The sequence below is a fragment of the Rousettus aegyptiacus genome, unplaced genomic scaffold (assembly GCF_014176215.1).
Source record: "Rousettus aegyptiacus isolate mRouAeg1 unplaced genomic scaffold, mRouAeg1.p scaffold_m13_p_4, whole genome shotgun sequence".
NCBI lineage: Eukaryota > Metazoa > Chordata > Mammalia > Chiroptera > Pteropodidae > Rousettus > Rousettus aegyptiacus.
This window is the reverse complement of record NW_023416307.1, coordinates 104,752,121-104,773,094: the sequence shown is the minus strand read 5'-3', so window position 1 is coordinate 104,773,094 and position 20,974 is coordinate 104,752,121. Positions and strand designations below refer to the sequence as shown.

Genomic DNA, 20,974 nt, shown 5'->3' with positions numbered 1-20,974 from the left:
TAGTTGCTTGTATTTACATTGTACAATTCAATGAGTTTTTTCAATTATAGTATACAATAATATACTAGTTTCAGTTTTATAGCATATTGATCAGAGATCCACATAACTTACAAAGTGATCACCACTCTAAATCTAGTACCTCTTTTCCCCCTTACGTATTTATTCCAACATTATTAACCATCTTCCCCGTCTGCACTATACATCTCCATGTCCATTCTGCATCTATCCATTTGTACCTCTTAATCCCTTTGCCTTTTCCCCCTACCTACTCCCATCTAGTGTCCCTCTAAATATTCTATGTATCTCTAAGTTTATTTCTGCTTTTGTTGTTGTCGTTGTTGATTTTATTCTTTAGATTCCACAAGTGCATGAGATCATGAGATATTTGTCTTTCTCTATCCAACCCACTACGTTTAGCACAATACTCTTTAGGTCCATCAAGGCAATATCTTTTCCATCCCCTTCCTTTTAGTCCATGTGTGTCTTTTAATCTGAAGTGAGTCTTGTAGGCATCATATGTAGGGATTTTGTTTTCTTATCCATTCAGCCACTCTATCTTTTGGTTGGAGCATTAATTCTTTTCCATTTGAGGTACTTGTTGATAGGAATGTAGTTGTTACCATTATTTATTCTTGTTTTTGATACATGTTTTTCTTTTTTAAAAGAAGTTCCTACAACATTTCTTGTAATGCTGGCTTGGTGATGATAAATTCCTTTAGCTTATTTTTATCTGGGAAGCTCTTTATTTGTCCTTCAACTCTAAATGATAGCTTTGCTGGATAAAGTATTCTTAGTTGTAGATCATGGATTTTCATCATGTCGAATATTTTGTGCCCAGGCCCTTCTGTCCTGCATAATTTAATTTGAAAAATCAACTGCCAGTCTTATGGGTGCTCCCTTGTAGGTAACTGTTTTTCTCTTGCTGTTTTTAAGATTCTCTCTTTGCATTTAATCTTTGGCATTTTAATTATAATGTGTCTTGGTGTGGGCCTTTCTGAGTTCCTGGCTTTGGGGACTCTCTGAGATTCCTGGGGTTTTATATCTATTTCCTTCACCAGGTTAGGGAAGTTTTCCATCATTATTTCTTTAAATAGCTGTTTAACATCTTGTTTTCCTTCTGGTACCTCGATGAGATGGATATTCTTAACTTTAATAGTGTCCCATAGGCTCCTTAAATTATTATTATAGTCTCGACTTCTTTTTTCTTGCCATTTTGATTGCGTGTCCTTGGCTTTCCCATCCTCTAGATAGGTCATTCGATCCTCTTCTTTATTCACTTTGTTTATCCCATTTAATATACTTCTCATCTCAGATAATATGTTCTTCATTTCAGACTGGTTCCCTTTTATAATTTCCATTTCCATTTTTGTGTTTTTAATTCTTCATTGAAGTTCTCACTGAATTCATCTACACTTCCCATAAGTTCATTAAGAATCTTTATAACCAGTGGTTTGAACTCTGCATCTGTTAGATTGCTTGACTCCATTATTTCTGGATCTCTGTTCTCTTCTCTCACATGGTTTCTGCTTCTTTGTCTTTTCATTTTGGCTGCCTTTCTATGTTCGTTTCTATGGACTAAGCAAAGCTCCTGAGTCTCCCAGTCTTATTAGTGTGGATTTGTGAAGTAGGTGTTCAGTGGCACAGTCCTGAGAGAGGTTCAGCTGCAGGCCAAGTTGAACTCCAGCCTGTGTCCCCTCCCCCCGCAACAGTGCCACCTGTTGAGATTTAGCAAGCAATCCACAGATGCTGTGCTTATAGTTACCTCAAAAAGCCATGCCAGAGACCGAGGTCAGCTGCCACCAATGTGAGTCTAGGCACCACTCAGCAAGGAGCACTTGACTCTCTGAGGATACACCTGAATGTGCCCTGGGTGGGGTGCGAGTTTGGAGAGGCGGAGTTTCAGGGAATCCAGTTGGATAATGTCTCAGCTATGGTGGTGCTGTATCCATGCACTAGTGTGTTGGGGGGGAGGTGGGGGAGGGCTCAACTGAGGAACAATAGATACCACCAGCACTTCTGTACAGAGCGAATCTTGCCTGGATCCTCACAACTCAGTGTCCCCGTGTGAGTTCCTGCACTGCTAAACCAGTACTGGTGCTCAGATAGAGCAAGTCTGTTAGCACAAAAGTCTGCTCGCAGACCTGGCCTCTTTAAGAGGCGTCTGTCTCTGCCGCTGCCGCCACCTCTGTCCCACTCAGCCACTCGGCAATGGGCAGCCTCGGGTCCTTGCCCCGTCCTACCGTCTGCCTTTGCAGATGATTTCTTAGATTTCTTCCTATGTGTATGGCTTGATCATCTAGATCCCAGGTGATTTTTCCTTGGTATTTGCTCCTTGTTTCTGTCACAACTTTTAGTTGCCAAAGGGATGAACAGAACCTCTATCATCTATGCCATTTTTTTGTCCTCTCTCATTCAACATGATTTTTAATGTCTGAGCCACATTGGGGCCTATCTTTCCCATTCATCATGGGATCTATGAACAGAATGTCAACCTGTCCACTCTTTGGTAAAAGGTCCCCAAATGACCAATCGGGCTCTTCGGGTTTGGGGAGCATGGCTGTCTTAGGGGCAGGCTAGGGAAAAGAGGGAAATAAAGGGAGATGGGTAGGGATGGAGGCATGGAGACAGAGCTTCATCTTCACAAACTAGATTTGGAGGTCCTGAATAAGGAAGATGGTTGCTTTGGCAAAGCTTGGAACCCACTGGTTAATCTTGCACTCCCTCTGCTGGCCTCACTGGACACATCCACTAGGTGATTAACGTGAGCAGAGACTACGCAAGGTTCTAGTCAGTGGAAAGCACCTGTGATGGAGAGAAAAGAGAAACAGCCACCTTTATGGAATTTTTATCAACATTACATCAACATTAATGGCTAATGATTGTGCTTATTCAGTAGAAACAAATTAGAACCCGAGACCTCGCCCCTCCCCTGTCTGTTTCTCTTTTTCTCTGCCCCAGTGGAATGAAATTCTAAAGGTCTCAGCTTTTCTTTTCAAGATTCTTATTACTCTCCTGCCAGGTCTCCAGTGGTCTCCTTGGTTGTTTCTCTTGACTGTATTTTGTGGTTGCTTTTCTTTCCTTTTTCACAGTCTTTGCCCTGCCCCGCCCCTTTGTTGGTGCCATTTGGGAATAAAAAAGCAATGGTAAAACCCTGCCTTTGCCTTGCAAAGCAGAACTCTCTTAGCTTTTCTAATTATGCAGCCTCTTATTTTTCCATTTGTGCTTAATTCAAAGCTGTAAAGAGCTTTTCGAAATAGGTATATGCGGGACTTGACAGTTGTGATAAAACAATGCCTCCAATAAAGAGAAAGCAAGACACATTTGCAATTTCCTTTTCCATAATTTATAGTGATTTAGCTCCCCCCATCAGGAGATAAGAATTTCTTTGGGAACAATTTTCTTTTAATAGCACCATCTGAAGCAGCAAACATTTCTTTTGCAGTCATTAGAGCTTCTACCTTACAAAAAAGTGACTAAAGAGTGAATTAGGATTTAGAGAGAGGCTGCCTGCATCACATAAATAAACAATGAGGGCCTTGCCATTTCATTACAGAACTTAAATAAGCAGTACAGATGGTCAGCTGCTGCATTACACATGCATAACCTATTTAAAAGATGACAGTATCAGACCAGAAGCATTAATGTACTCACAGTGCCATTCATTTACGCTACTGAGTACTACTTGAGTACCAAGGCCCTGGGTCAGGCAAATTGTTGCTGGCAGTAGTGTAGACAGATGAGAAGATAAGGGAATTGTTGAATGATAAGAAGACAAATACTAAATTAACTTAAAGATTTATGGTTCCCCAGCTTAATCTAATAAATGTTATTTGGCACTGATTCTTCTCACTGAGTTGCAAGTGACAAAAATAAAAATAAAAATTTAAAAATTCATGTTCATTGATGTACACTCAGAAAGGTAATTTATTATCTTATTCTTTCATGTAACAGAAATTAAGAGCTTCAGGTATGGCTGGTTCTAGACGCTGATAAAAAAAAAACAAAATTCAACTGGATAAATTTAAAAATCTAATTGGCTTTATTCAACAAACCATGAATTAAGCAGCATCCCATCTAGCAAATAGAAATGAGCTCCAAAGAGCTGTACAAAATAGAAGGCGTTTATAGGTGGAAAGGGGTGTAAAAAGGAAGTTTCTAGCAAAGAGTGACTTGTTTCAGCAAGGTCGCCTTCTTCTGGGAGATGGCAGTTTACCTCACCAGTGCTGACCAGGTAATTCTAGAGTGACTTGTTAAAGTCTATGTTTCTGGGAGAGGCTGAAGCTCCAATTAGGTTAGATATTAAGTCTTGGTTTGGTGACATGGGCTTAGCACAAGTGACTCTGTTTTGGGGCCTATTATTTCTTTTTTAACAATGCTCAAGTATGGTTATCAGGTCGTCTTTCTTCCATGTTGGCTTTATTTACAACATACTGTCACTGCCGTTATTCACTGGTGCTCCATTGTCTATATATTAACACATGTAAGTCCAATGAAAGAGATTCTTTGTCCTAATCATTCTAGCAAAAGATCAGGGATTAGATCTCTCTGACAGTTTAGATATACACTTTTTCAGAAATAATCACTGTGCCTAAAAGAATGGAATGTGTTGATTGAGTTTGTGCCCATTCCGTGAGCCATGAGTGTGTGTGTGTGGAGTGAGGGGTAGCATACCGGGGGTTTGTAGATAGCACTACCAAAACAGCTAGCCTAAGACTAAAATCTACATGCTATTAGAACATGGTGGGATGGATGCTGAGTAGGGAAGATCTGTCTAATCATTCATCTGATGCAATTTAGAAAGCAACAGTCACTAGAACCTTCAAATAAAATTCATTTCACACACAGGATGGACCCTATAGTAAACACTGGAAAATGTCCTCAAGTCTGTTCTAAGTTAAATTTATTAGGCGGCTGAACTAGCAAGTGTTCTTCCCAAGTAAAAACAATCTAACTGATACCTTTTTTGTATGCTACCAGCCAATGTTTGTCAAATTTTACATTTCCAATTTTTTCAAAGGACAAAAGAAAGTTTTACTGTAGCACACCTCTCAGTTAGTTGAATTAAATAAAATATGTGGCAGCCGATCTAAGAATCGCGGCGCTGAAAGGGTTAAGTGAATGTAAAAGGCATGGCTGAGCTAACAGGTTCCAGACTGCTAAGCCCTTGTCACTGCTTTAGAAATGTTTTTTTCTTTTAACTTGTACTTGGGACCATTTACTTGTGGTTACTCTGGTAGTACCACAATCTCTCTGGAATTTAGTCAACAGACTACAATACTAAAAGGGACTATTGTTATACTTCGGTAAAGAAATAAGACATACACACACACACAAATGAGTACATAAAACCACTGCCAATCAGATAAATGGACTGTATCAATGTCAGTTGCCTGGTTATGATACTATTTTGTAGTTTTTCAAAATGTTGCCATTGGGGTAACTTGGTGAAGGGAACGCAAGGTCTCTGTAATTTTTCACAACTGCATATGCATCTAAAATAATCTCAAATTTTATTATGAAATAGCATAAGACCAACAAACAAAAACAACCAAAAAATTAGTTATGGGATTGGCATTATGATGATAATGATGTCCTGTGTCATCTTGATAGACGCAAATATTTGAAATCTTTTTCCAAATAATAGTGTGAATATGTTCTTATCTTCACGCAGACTCAAAACGTTGGACAGAAGTTGTAGAAGCTGTAGGCTGGATGAACTTAGTTGTGGAAAGAGTTCTGAAAAAGTTCTAGAAGTAGGTATTCATTTGACAAGTATTTATTTTTAAAAAATTGAGGTAAAATTCACATAACATAAAATTAATCATTTTAAAACCTAACGTTAACTCTTAAATGAATAATTCAGCATCATTTAGTATATTCATAATGTTGTGCAACCACCATCTCGATCCAGTTCCAACCATTTTCATCACCCCAAAATAAAGCCCCACATCTATTAAGCCGTTTCTTGCCATCCCCTCCCAACCCATCCCCTCTGACAACCACTAATCTGTTTCCTATCTCTATAGATTTACCTACTCTGGATATTTCACATAAATGGAATCACACAACATACATGACCTTTTGTGTCTGGCTTATTTTTTGTACTTAGCGTATTTTGCTAAGCAAAATATTCATTTATGTTGTATGTTCATCAGTACCCCATTCCTTTTCATTGCTGAATAATGCTGTTATATGAATATCGCACATTTTGTTTATCCATTCATCAGTTGATAAACATTGGCGTTGTTTCCACCTTTTGATTGTTATGAATAATGCTGCTATAATATTTGCAGACAAGTATTTGTTGCATTCTGTTTTCTTTTTCTTTCTTTCCCGCAGTCCCTCTTTCTCTTCCTTCTTTTGCAACTGAATCTGTTTATTAAAACTTCAGTTCTACAAAAGCATAAAGAACCCAGATACAGAGAGGCCTGTGAAGGGAATACCCAGAAGAGAAACCAGAAGAGAGGGAAGACCAGGAGCAGAGTTCTAAGAGAAGGCTGGAAGACAAAAGGGCAAGGTTGAAGGCCTGCGTAGTCCCTGGCTCCTTTCAATTATATGCAAGGGATGAGTGTGGAGAGGGCTTCCCACCTTACCCCGCCTTCCCTCAGCTCCCTCTTTGGCTGTATCAATCCCTGACTCTCCTGCTTCAGGGTCAATATTTCTTCTCCTCCTTCCCCCCACTTCTCCTGTCTTCCACCTTTATCTTTCCATCCCAGGGATCTCATAAACAAAAATCTAGAAGAGCCCAGGGGAGATGAATAGACACAGGCTTTTCCTCTGTCCATCTGTAACATGCCTCTGGTTACCAAGTTGAAGCTTTCTCTGATACCATCACTGTCCTGGATGAGCAGCCAGCCCCTAAGGTCTAGGGAAGCGAGTGCCCTTCAGTTCTTCTGCCCCACAACCCCTTAAGTTCCCTTACCCAGAGAAACAGGGAATCAGACAAAGACCCAGAGAGGTAGAGAGGATCCAAATCAAGCCTTGCTCCTCCAGCTTCTGAAGGATTCCCAAGTCCTCTTAATGCATTCCTTGGAGCTCCACCTACCCTGGGAAAAATGAAAGACTTGAGGCGGGCCAGCTCCATGATGCTGAAAAGGAAACACTGCTGGAGCTGTGGGAGTAGACGGGTCATTGGGCTCCAAGGCCAGTGGGAAGGCAAGCCATGGGGACGGTACAAGAAGCTGGGGGGCCCAGTGCGGATGGTATGGTGGGGGTGGTGGCAGGTACAGCAGGTTGCGGGGGCATCTTTCTGGAGCTTCTGGCAAAGGGCACAGTTATAGAGAAGAGTGAGAGGGGCAGGAGGATCTAGGAGAGGCAAAGGTGGGGTGTCAGTGAGGCCAGAGTAAAGGCAACACTACATCACATTCCAGGCAGCTGGAAACTTTGGCAGGAGCTGGCAGGCACTGTGGCATGGGAGAAGGTATGCAGGGTTCCAAGAAGTACCTGAAAGTCAGTCCAAGGCCCAGGGGGTCACGTGGGGGGCTACGGTTCAGCCTTAAGAACTGGTGTACTATAGCCACCAATGCCACAGCCAGGACCACACTGCTCATATATGCTGCAGCCAACAGGTAGGGCAACTTTACCAGCTGCTAGCAGAGCGAGTCCAGGGCCAGCTTCCAGGCTGATGACTCCAGCAGTACAGGTCTGCTTAGGTGTACCAGCCCTATCTCCATCCATTCTTCTCAGCCACATAGCTCTCTAGCCAGCTCAATACCTCAAAAATCTTTCAAAGGTCAATGTAGAGATGTCAATCCATGATACCCAGAAAGTCCCTCTCCAGGGCATTGAGAGTAGAGTGGGCCACACCCTCCACAGCTCCCCGTTCATCGTTGAAGACCTCCTCCTCCCTGCCTCATCATAGGGATACTAACTGGCTACCATCACGGAGATCAGGAACAAGTGAGAAGAGGACACATGCTGTAGGTAGTTTGGGTGTGGTACCAGAGCCTCTTAATATACTCAGAGCTAGCATCACAGGACAGGGACACTTGTGCTGCAGATTTCTTCTGAAGTGTGCTAACAGGGCTTGGAGCTGCTTTCCGGAGCATTTACAAAGCAGTGTCTGCCATGGGCCTGGAGAGCTCCTCCATACAGTCAGCTTTCCAGTCTCAGCCATAGTAGAGTCTTCTCTGGATCTGGGCATTCAGCTTCTGGTGTCAGAGGAGCAACAAGAAGACCCAGAAAGCCGGTGAGGGAGAAGGTGCCCTTTTTGCCCAGCAAGAGCCTGGCTAGGTCCATAACACCGCCCGCCACTGTCCTGCAAAGGTGGAAGGGGAGGGGTCTGTGGAGCCATCCCTGCCCCGCCAGTCCACCTGCCTGCCGGCCTACCCCACCGTAGGCCATGGCTTTAGCCAGTGTGGCCTATCCCTTTGTGTGTTGTATTGTTTTCAATTCTTTAGGGAATATACCTAGGAGTGACATTGCCGGGTCATATAACGGTCCTATGTTTAACTTACCAAATATTTTTTGAGCACCTACAATATTCCCTGTGGTATTCTAAGTGCTGACTACACAATATTGAACCAAAGGGATAAAATCTCTGCTTTCCTGGGGCTTATATTCTAATAGCAAAGTGACAACAAAAAACAGGAGTGGTACATAACTTGTGGTGCAAAATGAAAATTCAGGTCTCTTTGGTGAAACATTATTCAGAACATTAGATGGCAACAGCAGAGCATTAAACCACATGAAAGGCCCTTCTAAGTACTAGCCCCTCAGAGGCTGCATATGTCACCCACCCTGAAGCCCACCCTGACAAAAATATGGTAATTTCAGATGCCAAGCACCTGCAAGCACGCAAAATGCGGTAAGGTGACAGAGAAGAACTGGAACTGGGTGAGCTACTTTGGATAGGTGGTTAGGAAAGGGCTCTCGAGAAGATCATGTTTAAGCTGAGACACAGATGGTAAAAGGGGGCCAGCTTTATCAAAATCTAGGAACAAGTATCCAAGCTGAGGGAACAGCTTAGGCAAAGCCCCAGGTCTTTATGTGCTTGGTGTGGTTCAGGAACCAAAACAACAAAACAAAGCTAGTGTGGCTAGAGCCTGGCTCTCTTTAGCTTGGGTCCAAGTATGATTTCTAACATTATGCTCCTTGAAGAAGGCTCGCAAGGTTTTACGTTTCTAATAAGTAAGCATTTGGGCCTGTTCTTTGGAATGAAGCCAGCGAAGCTGCCCTGGACCCATGATTCTCAATGAGCAGGACAGGGTACACTGGTCTCCCAGGTACTTCCCAGGTGGCCCCCAGATTTTGCTTAAAGTGTAAAATTTATTCTCCTTCAACTAGGAATGCCTAGTATCTGAGTTATGCTTAAATGAGGGGTGGCTGGATACAATGTGTGTGAAGTACAATTTTATGCTAGTGAATGATAAGAAGCATACCATGATGTCAACACAGTGCCAAAGGCTGTCTACTGGGATGTATCGAGAACATGGGTTTCTGATAGCACAGTCCTGGAAGTAAAGGAGGTTGAACTGAGGCCAAGAGAACAGAATAATTTTTGTGTACACTCACATAGACACCACCAGACATTTTTAAACTGGAGTAAACCCTGCATTTCAATCATTGCTGACTGCTTCAGTGTTTTTTCATCTCTTTAAGTATGCCTTCAAAAGCTCTAATATTCATCAAGGTCTTGGAACTGGAAAAATGTGTAGAACACGTCTCCAGACATTTACAAGTACTGTATAAGGTGAAAGGGTCAGACGTCTGACTGACCTAGCAGTTCTCTTTGCAACTGGGCAAGTCCCAGCTCAAGAAATAAAATTTACGCCCAGGCCAAGACTCTTCTGGAGCCATGAAGTTAGTGGTGGATGAGTCAGAGAGATGATGCTGGTCAGAAGGAATCTCTTAGGAATTACTTAAAATCAATGGTTTAGAAAATTGAACTAATGGGGCTAGAGACTATCTATTAGCAAGAAGGAAAAATCTATATTCTCCATGTCTTACCTAAACGGTATTAGAAACTGTGAAGGAGCATTGAATTATCATCTGAAAGGAGAAAATGAAGACACCAGATCACAGAAATGATTGAGTGGGAGCATGAATGCTCCATAAGGTTTGCATGAGTAAATGTTTCCTAGTTCTTTTTTGGTGGATAAACATTTTGTTATCTTAGATCACTCTGAATAACTTGGACCTATAAATATTATCATATTCATTTTAAAGGACATTGTCTTGGTCACTGGGCCTGCTATAGCAAACCACCATAAACTGGGTGGATTAAGCAACAAACATTTGTCTCTCACAGTTCTGGAGGCCAGAAGTCTGAGATCAGGGTGCCAAGTGGGTGGGTTCTGGTAAGGACCCTCTTCCAGGTTGCAGACTGCCAACTTCTCATTGTATCCTCACATGACAGCAAGTGATAGAGATCTCTAAGGTCCTTTTTATAAGGGTGTTAATCTCATTTGTCAGTGCTTTAACCCCAAGAATTAATTACCTTCCAAAGCACCCCGAATACCATCACATTTAGGATAAATTTGGGGGGGGACACAGCGTTCAGTTCTTATCAGGTTCTGAAGTGGCCTTCATATTCATTGCACGTGTGGAACTACTTATTGGTGAGAACGTCTGTGAGTGGTTTCAGTCATTCTTTGGAGTCCTGTTTAAGACAATTCTTGGCAGGAGACAGAGTCCCAAATCCTTTTGCCTTGTTAATAGGCATTGCTGAATCAGCATTCTATTCGGTATGCGATACATAACTTTTGTATTTTTTAAAATACTTATCATCATGTGACAAGTTTTTTATTCTTTCAAAGTGAAATACCTAGGGAAAATGTTTTATTTTCATTTAGAGCTAAATATAACACCTCCAGATGGAAATAGAAATTAGAAAATGTTCCATCTCATTTCAAGTCTCTTTTATCCTCTACTATGATAGCAGAAGAAATTCACTGAAACCAGTCGAGTCAAAAAATATTCCCCACATTTATTTTTCCTGGCCTGAGTAAAATTTGAAAGTTAAGTCACTTCCTTAAGAGGAAGCTCTGAAAATAATTATTTTGTAATTGTTTTGAAAAAGGTGAAGTTATAATAAGCCTAATAATAATGTTCTACAAACATAAAGTTAATTTTTATATGGTTAAAGTTGAATCTGAAAACATTAGCTTCCTATTACCTTTTTAAACAGGAAAGGTAAACTATTTTTACACTTTTTTTTTACTTTTGAGAACTTTTGTTTTAAAAATTATACACACACACACACACACACACACACACACACATATATATTTTACATGCAAAGAATAAAATATGGGACTGTATGTCCCAAAATGTAGTAATCATCAGATCTAAGGGTAAGATTAGGTATGATTTTTCTTTTTGTATTTTCGTATTTTTCTACAGTTATTTGTATAATATGTGGGAGAAAAGAGAAAACTAATATAGGCAAACTGTGGGTCAGAATTGTGACCATAAACAGATGGTATATTCAAGAGTTTAGGCAAGGAGAGTTGAATTGAGTTTAATCACTTTGTGGAGAGGAGTTGTCAGGATTAAGGACCCAACAGGGCACGATGAAAGACCCAAACAGTAGTGCAGAGGGCAGTTGTTACCACCCTTATAGAAAGCCAAAGGGAACATGATTCCAAGAGCCTAGAGAGAGCTTGAGACTGATAGGACCTTGGCTAGGCAGAGACTGAGTGTGGGGGGTGGGGAGATGATTATGTAACCTTACATTTTTGCCCCTGATCTGAACCCAGCAGAACCCAGACTGGGCACTCCTAAGAGGCTGGTCTCAAGACATAGAGAAGAGCAGACAACAGACAATAATGGATGCACTGGAGCAAATTGAGAAACAGCGGCAAGTGCAACCGGGTTATAAAGATACATTATCTGCTGTGGGCCACAACTGTGTCTAGTCTATGAACCCATAGAGAGGCTTTTCAAGGTTTGTAGCCTCCTCATTCACAGATCAATACATATGCATAGGAGATCGAAGTTCAAGCTACAACAAAGCCTTATCTCCAAGTCTCCAAGCTGGAGGAACTTAAAGTACAAAGGTGCATTTATAAAAGGCAGTTTTTGAGCTGCTAAAACAATAAAAGTATGAACTATAAAAAAGGTATGATATGGTGCCTAGAAGAACAACTATTAATAGGATGAATTTGAGACTGTATCAAAAACTATGAGACAGAGGTAAATGAGGACGTTTTCTTCTCTCTATCCACTCACAAAATCACCTGGATTATTCAGAAATTGTTGGATAATATTTAAGAGACTCTCTGTTTTAGATTGCAGTAGCCGATGGTGGGAGCCACCTGCTCACACTATCTTTCTTTTGACATACCTTTTGTGTGGTGTGTGTGTGTGTGCACATGCACAAGTATGTATGTGTGTATGGGGTGTGGGAAATGTGGCATGTGCCTTGCACTGTGCTATGCACTCACACCTTCACCTCTAACACGACCCTAGGAACCAGGTACTATTATTGTCCTATTTTACAGACAAGAAAATTTAGGCATACTATGGATAAGGAACCTGGGCTAGGCCATTCATCCAACAGATATTTATTACAACCTTCTTTGGACCAGAGTGTGTGGCCCAAAGTACTGAGAGCAAAATGATGATAATGTTACCTACAGGACATTCACAGCAAAGATGTGAAACTGGTTCAGTCCAATTCAGCCTGGCCCACTGCTCCATTCCTTCTGTCAGCTGTAAATAACAAACGTGGTGTGAACAAGCTAAGCTATGCTGGTCTGCTCTGCTAGGCTGGGAAAAGGGTAGAAAAGACAAGGGCAAAAGCTTTTGGGGGTGGGCTCAGGCTGTACACCATTCTCAATTGATAACTGAGGAAACAAACATTTATAAATTTTAAAGAAAGGAAACAATCAACAGAGTGAAAATATATCCTACGGAAAGGAAAAAAAAATATTTGCAAACTATATATTTGATAAGAGGTTAATTTCCAAGATATATAAAGAAATCTATGACTCAATAGCAGAAAAATGAATACCCTGATTAAATGGACTAACAACTTGAGTAGACATGTCTACAAATATATAGAAATGGCCAACAGGTATATGAAAAAAATTAAACATTACCAATCATCAGGGAAATGTAAATAAAAACCACAACGAGACATTACCTCACACCTGTCAATGTGGCTTTTATCAAAAAAGACAAGTATCGATAAGGACGTGGAGAAATTAGAATCCTTGCACACTGTCGGTGTGAATGCAAAATAGTGCAACAGCTATAGAAAAGAGTATGGAAGTTTCTCAAAAAATTAGACGTAGAACTACCATATAATCCAACAACCACATCTATCTAGGTATTCAACTGAAAGAATTGCAATCAGGATCTCAAAGAGACGTCATTAGTATTCTTATATATATTGCAGCATTATTCACAATAGCCGATTTGTGGAAATAACCCAAATGCCATTGACAGGTGAATGGATTAAGAAAATATAGAAAATACATACAATGGAATACTATTTAGCCTTAAAAAAGAAAAATTTTGCAATATGCAGCAACATGGATGAATGTTGAGGACATTATACTAAGCGAAATAAGCCAGCTGCAGTAAAACAAATACTACCTGATTCTGCTTATTTGAGGTATTTAAAATAGTCAGATTTGCAAAGTTAAAGAATTGAATAATAGTTGCAGGGCCTGGGGGTAGGGAGGGATGGAGAGTTACTAATCAACAGGCAAAAAGCTTCAGTCAAAATGAATAGACTCTAGAGATATGAGGTAAAACACTGTCAGTCCAGAGTCAACGATATTGTATTGTACACTTAAAATTTTGTTAAAAGGATAGATCTGATTTTGTGTTCTCACCACACAAAAAAAAATTTTTTTTAAACAAAATACATCAGTTTTGGGGACTAAAGGGGGAAACTCACTCCCTAACATGGATTTTAAAGCGTTATAGAGCCTGGCCCTTGGCCACACCTTCGAACTCATCATAAACCTCCTATTTCCAACTCAACTCTTTGAATCCCAGGCTCCTTGTCCTCTTCCAGCTAGTTGAGTTCACCTGCTTCTTCCAGAATAGAAGGGGTTAAATGTTGTTCTTTCCTCCTTCTGCCTTGGATATTCTCCTTTTTGTCTTTCTCATCCTTCTTTACTCATCCTTCAGTTCTCCTCAGTGTAGCCTTGCCTGACCACCTTGATTAGATGAAATCTCCTGTCATGGCCCTGGTACTTTCCCAGGGTAGCACTAATGTAATTGGCACCTTCACAATTGTCTGTTTTCTCAAATAGTGAACTTCTTAAGGGCAAATGCCTGCTCTCTCTTCTTTGTTCACTTTTTAATATTTTTGTTAATTTTGTTAAATTTATATAAATGTGGTGCTAAATTCAAATGTATCAAATGAGTGAAAGAATAAATGAGTTGATGAAGGTGAAGTGTTACTGAGTATAAAACAGGGCATCTAAGCAAGTCAGAGGAATCAAGTAACCATGTCTGTATTAGCTTATCATTGTCTCCCTATCACCTAGCCCAGTGCTTGAGAGATCAGCTATCTAAGCCACTGCTTCTCAAACTTTAATGTTTATATGAGTCACTAAGGCATCTTGTTACAATGAAACTTCTGATTCAGTAGACTTGGAAGGGAGGCTGAGATTCTGTATTTCTAACAAAGACCACACTGAACAGCAAGGTTCTATGCATCATCATGTAGTTGCAAGAGGATATTGGCTCAGAGTGGTACATTAGTTAAGATGCTTTTGGTTATGAGTAACAGAAAACCCAGCTTAAAACTGGCTTACTTAAAAAATAAAGATGATTTATTTTGTCACTAAGTGAGGCCAGTGACAGGGTGGAATTCAGGCATAATTGGATCAAGGCTCCAACTCTTTCTCTGTGATTCTTTCGGTGCTGCCCTCCTCTAAGTGTCTTTTCCATTCTTCTGTTGACTTCCTTGATGGTGGCAAAATGATTGCAACTTTTTCAGCTGCTGTATTTCTGTACTATACCATCCAGTAGAAAAGAGGTTATCTGTTCTCCCAACCATCAAGAAAAATTCTATTCTTAACTCCGATTTGACCAATTTTGGTTATATATGGGGTGAGGCGGGAGGAATTTATAATGTATTAGGCTGAAGTTGTCCATTTGCTAGCTTTAGAAGAGGTGGCTCATGTCGTCCTATATGCAAACCTGGTCCTAATAGATGTTTGAATAATTCCAATCATCTTGTGCTCTCAGGTATGAAAGGTGGCAACTGGAGCTGTAATGCAAGTCTCCTGGTGGGATTTCAGGCACCTTGGTGGATGGGGAGATCATTGGGATCTTCCTGAGTAGCCTTGGAAGCACATCTCATTTTTCTTTGCTGGACTTGATCTTGTAAAGCCAGATGAAAACCCCAGCTAGTTCATGATCTCATCTTCCTCTGAGGTAAGATTGTCTGAAGACAGGGTTACAGCTTCTAACATACAGACAGAGCTCTGGGAGTTTCGTTGACATTCATTTTTATAGCTCTGAGGAGGTTATTTCTATCCTTTCTGTCAGTAATGTGAGATAAGTAGGGAGGAAAATGAGATCCCCAGGAGTATACAGTTTTGTTGAGTATTGTAATGTAATTGTGATGAGCCTGGTCTGAGCCTCTGGGAAACTCTATGACCAGGTTGTTTATTGTCTCACTGTGGTGCCTGAATATGAAACCTGATTACCAGAGCCTGGCTACCCAGGAGATTTGAGGAAGGGACAGCAGGTCTGGCAAACTTCAGCCATCCACCTTCCCTCCCAAGGAGACCCTGGCCTCTATCAGAGCTCTAACACTGCAAATAAACCCTCTGAGACCCACGTTGTAGTGACTTCAGCAAAGAGAACTGACTAAAGTTCTCTTCTCTTTGCTGCTAGCATTGTTTTTGGCAGTTTATCCTAAATATAGCACATCCAGGGGATGCTTTCTACCTCAAGTTTCTGCAGGGTTGTACAGTATGTATGGTTCTTGCATACTTGCTGTCTCACAGAAAGGACAACATTTTACAGGATGAGGAAAAGGAAAAACAGTGGGCTCTGACCAGTCTTTTTGACTTTAGATAAGTCACTGACCCTTGTGGGATTCAAGTTTATCATCTTGCCTATACAATGGGCATCTTCTAAGACCAATCTCATGGAATTACTCTGAGAATCAAATTAGCTAAAAATATGTTTCAGTTCTTTGGTAAAGAGCACTATGAGGGTTCCCCATTCTGAACAGACTGTGGTCCACTTAATAATGATGATGACTCAATTGTCTTTGTCTAACCCACAAGGCAGTGTGTGATGTAAAGTTAAATTCACTATTCCTCTTCTTGTCTTTATTTGATTAGTGACTATCTCCTTGCCAGAATTCCACAAAGGAAGGTGGTGCCTACTTTTGGCATACCTGTTTGCCTATACTTTCTAGCTCACTGCCTGGCTCTGCAAATATTTGTCGAATAAGTGAAAAATTAATGAATGAAAAATAAATTCAAGTCAACAAAGTTTTTGTGGATGACTCCAATGTGCTAGGGTTTTGTAGTCAGGAATTATTTGTGTATAAGAAATAGAAACCCCATAAAACAAATGTGGACTGAAAGAAATAACCAAGGCTGGAAAAATAGCCAGGTCTTGAGGGAGGTGCAGAACTGAAAAATTAGCAAATTCGCTTGCCCGGACTCTGTCTCTCTCTCTTTCTACCTCCCTCCCCTCTCATCTTCTCACTTATGCTTTGAAATTAGTTTTATTCTCTTCAGCTGCATACTGGCATTTTCTACTTTGATCACACTAGAGACAAGACCACTGTAGCCTCTTATTTTAAGCACCAACTCTTAATAACCAGAATCTCTGTGTATCAAATGTGAACTTTCAAGAAAGAAATTATGAATGTCTTAACTTAAGGAAGGAGTCTACCCCAGGTCCTGTCAACTATAATATTATAAGGTGGTGGTGTGAGGGTGGGCAGGAGGTTCTCCGACCTGCCTGCTGCTTTGCAGAAGCTCAAAGGGAAAATGTGGGTAGGTTCTGAGAGGTGGTCATTGGTAGAGGCCTCTCTAGAATACAGACAATGTGCTGGGTATTGGAGTGAGCACCTTTCGTTCATTCCAGAAATATCCACTGGATATCTACTTTGTGCCAGGCACTGTTCCAGGTGCTAGGGATACAGTGGTGATAAGTAAGAGAAACAAGAACCATGCCCTCTTGGAATCCTCATTCTACAATGCAAACGATCTTGCATTACCACAAACAAGAATGTGAGCAAGATAACTTCAGAAATCAACAATATGATGCAGGATGACGGAGAAGGGGTGAGAAGGTTATTTTCAGTTGCCACTTGAAGTGTCTTATTCTGTCATACTGCCAAAAATACCAAAAATAGTGCCCTGATTTGGTTGTTCTGTTTATTTAAAAGATAGTAAAAGTAGAGGTCAGAATGTTCTTTGCAATTCTTCCTTTATTTTTCATGATGTAGGGAACAATTGGTGAAAAAGCATTTAACTTGGGCTGGATTAGGGACAACCAGGCCCTGGAGCCGCCCTCTTTAGCCCTCTTTTGGAAACAATTAAAGCAGCTCTGCGTGGTTTAAGGCATACAACATTCCTAGATTCAGTGGCCTCTGCAGGATTTGGAGGCCTGCTTAATGACGGCAGGCTTCAGGGAAAGTAGAAGAAATAAAGAGGAAGAGGAGAGGTCACCTGTTCATCTGTACTTCACACCTCTTGGACTTTCTTCAATAGTCTTTCATAGAAAGGATGCAACAAAGGGTGGGCTCTTCTCTGGTCATCCTCAGAATAACAACAGCTAAGGCTTACCGAATGCTTAACACAAGCTAGGCAATGTTCTAAAATCTCTCCATGTATTAACTTATTTAATGCATGCAAATATACTATGTATTAACTTATTTAATTTCTCCAATTATAAATGAGGTAAATACTATTATTATCCCCATTTTACAGTTGAAGAAATCAAGGTGCAGAAAGGCTCTATAATTTGCTTACAGTCACATGATAGAACTGGACTTCAAGTGTAGGCATTTCAGCAACAAACTGCATGGTTTTTATGATACTGCCTGGTTCCAGCTGACTTGGACCTCTGGCTTCCCTGAGTAGTATTAGACAACTAAATGACTATGTCATAATTTCTATTTCCATTGAACTTTCTACTAATGAATGCAGTAAACATGTCCTATATCTTTCAAAGCTCCTATTCAACTACAGGAAAGGACTGTGAAAACCTTGAATTTCAGATTAAATGCAGAATAATTTTTTTGTTTGCAACCCTCCCATCAAACCATTAGAGTCTAACACGCATTGAGGGGAGGAAGTATTGTAACATGAGACAAGATTGGTTCCAGAAACTGGTCCATGAATATAATGAGTAAGAGCAAACTATTAAAACACTTGAACTAGAATGTAACTCCATAGCAGAGTTTCAGGCATCAGAAAGTAGGTAGGGAAGTATATGAGGGCAGTGCAGCCTTTTTGATGCTTCAAACTTGACTTCAGTCCTCAGGAAGTGTAGAGAAATGAATCAGCTAAGCCCGAGTTTGATTTTGCTAGAAAGAATAGGCAAGCCAATGATTCTTTCTTTTTCCCCATTTCTCACTTAAATTTTTAAAATTTAGATCTAATTCACATACCACAAAATTAACCTTTTAAAGTTAAGTCTATTATATTCACAGAGTTGTACAACTATCACCACTATCTAATTCCAGAACATTTTTTTCACTCCGAAAGATAGCCATTACCCATTAGCAGTCACCCCCCATTCCTCCCTTCCCTTAACCCCTGGCAAACCACCAGTCTGCTTTCTGTCTCTATGGATTTACCTATCCAGACATTATGTATAAATGGAATCAGACAATATGTGGTCTTTGTGTCTTACTTCTTTCACTTAGCACAGTATGTTTAAGTTCGTCCATGTTGTAGCATGTATCTATTGTATAGGTATATCCCATTTTATTTATCCATTCATCAGTGGATGGGCATTTGGGTTGCTTTCATTTTTTGTCAATTATAAGTAATATTACTCTCAATATATATGTACAAGTTTTTGTATGGATGTTTGTTTTTAATTCCCTTAAGTACATACCTAGATAGTATTGTCCCTCTTTTTGATTACAGGCTAAAGATTCATGTATTTGGTTCACAAATTGTTCTATAAAGTGGCTTTATTCAAGGAAATTCTATGCCCGATAAGTATAAGCAGCTTTGACATTGATGAAGAAATAGAAAATAGAGCATCCATGACTTTTTAAATCCTCATTTTTCTACCCATCCTGGTGTTTCTCATTACTGTTTTACAGACTGGAAGATAATAGATTTTTTGCTAGGTAAATTATTTTGAGTTTATGGTCTCTGGCAAAAATGCCAGGGCTGATTCCTTAGAGAATGTTTTATGCCAGCCTGTTAACATGAGCTCCTTATCAATCATGTCCTGTCTGAGCCTTGTAATGGAATCTCTTAATTCATAATTAATATTTAGGTAAAGCACCACCACATTAATCTGATTTCCCTCCTGTGGCAATTGGTGTTTAATTTCTATTTTAATAGCCAGGATTGGTAAATCTTAGAAGATTCTGGTTTTAGGCATTTACTTTAAGGGGCATCTGTGTCCATTCTTGTTTTTAATTTAATGATACCTTTTTATAAACAAGAAAGCCTGTAATATCTTAACTTTTCGTACATGTTAAATTTTAAGAAACCCTTTCATGATCTCATTTGGGCCTTTTGCTAGCTTGGAAAGATAGGGTAAAGTAGGTATCATGAAGCCTCATTTTAACTGTTGAGGAAATGGAAGCTTGAAAAGGGTCAAAAGTGGCAAAAATTGAGTCTTGACCCTGATTGTCTCAACTCTACACAAGTCCTGTGCTGCATTTATAAAATATTAATCATGAAACTTGTAAAGGTGGTTTTATTGACTTGATTTGTCAAATCGTTTCTGTCTTCCATTTCTCCACAGCCTCAAAAAACCAAAGGGCTTGGAGCCAAAACACTGTCAAGACGATTGGTCAATTCAGTTAAAATAAAATGAAGTTCTGGCTAAGCAAAACAATTTTAAAAATCAGACATGAATGTGTAAGGGGAAACATTTATTCCCAATACACTGGCCTCTCCTCCCCTCCACTACTGTAAAATGAATTGTTCTATGTGCATAATAATCTGTGACAAACTTGAATTGACATATTGGGTTAATAAACTATTATGAAAATCAATAGTAATTAAAGGGAACACTTAGCTGACAAAGACAATAGAACAGAATGTATTTGCAAGCTCTTAATTTTCTTTCCCCCACTAATTGCTCCCTTTGGCTGTCACGGCTTTCAATTATTTGTTATCTAAATATCAAAAAAGCTAAATCTAACATAAATTGAGATTCCATTTTTTAAAATAATTTTTCTAATCTTGGACTTATTTCTTTAAGCTCTGTCAATTTGCACTATGATTGATGGTTACGTGAAAAATGGTGACCAACCACTTTCCTATGCAATCAGTATAAACAGATTTGAGCTGTAGCAGGAGGTACCATGGTTAAATCTTTGACAATTTCCTGATTGTGGATTCCTAAATATACAAAGACTCTTTCTTCTCGCCTCCATCTTTCCCTCTCAGCATCATTGATCCTGACTCCTATGGGAAATGTAATACAGAAATGGTGATACACAGAAGCAAGATAAATAAATAATGAAAATCCGTTAGAAATTTTTCTTTGACTACTAACAGTTCTAGGACCAAATTGAGGAACATTTGAAATCTGTGACTTCATAAATCTAGTGATGTATACATACTTTTATTAGAAGCTAGTGAATTTAGGTAAATTAGAAAAATGCTACTTCAAATCCATGTCTTTTCTTCAATGAAAGAGTTTGTATTATCTAAATTATCTGGATAACTGACATAACACTTTTCATTCATATTCATCCATCCATGGAAAACATACAGCATGCCTCTTGTATGCCTGTAGGCATTCAGGTAGAGCTTGATGATGCAAACATACAATCCCTGACCCTAAGACTTTCAATTGCCCATTCCTCAAGCCATTCCATCAATGCCCATATACCGAC

The 20,974-nt window shown here is 39.8% G+C and overlaps 1 pseudogene; it reads right to left on the bottom strand.

Annotated features, from left to right (window-relative positions):
* Nucleotides 1–2,408: 2,408 nt before the first annotated feature.
* LOC107513461 lies at nt 2,409–8,244 on the bottom strand (annotated as a pseudogene).
* Between the last annotated feature and the right edge of the window lie 12,730 nt (nt 8,245–20,974).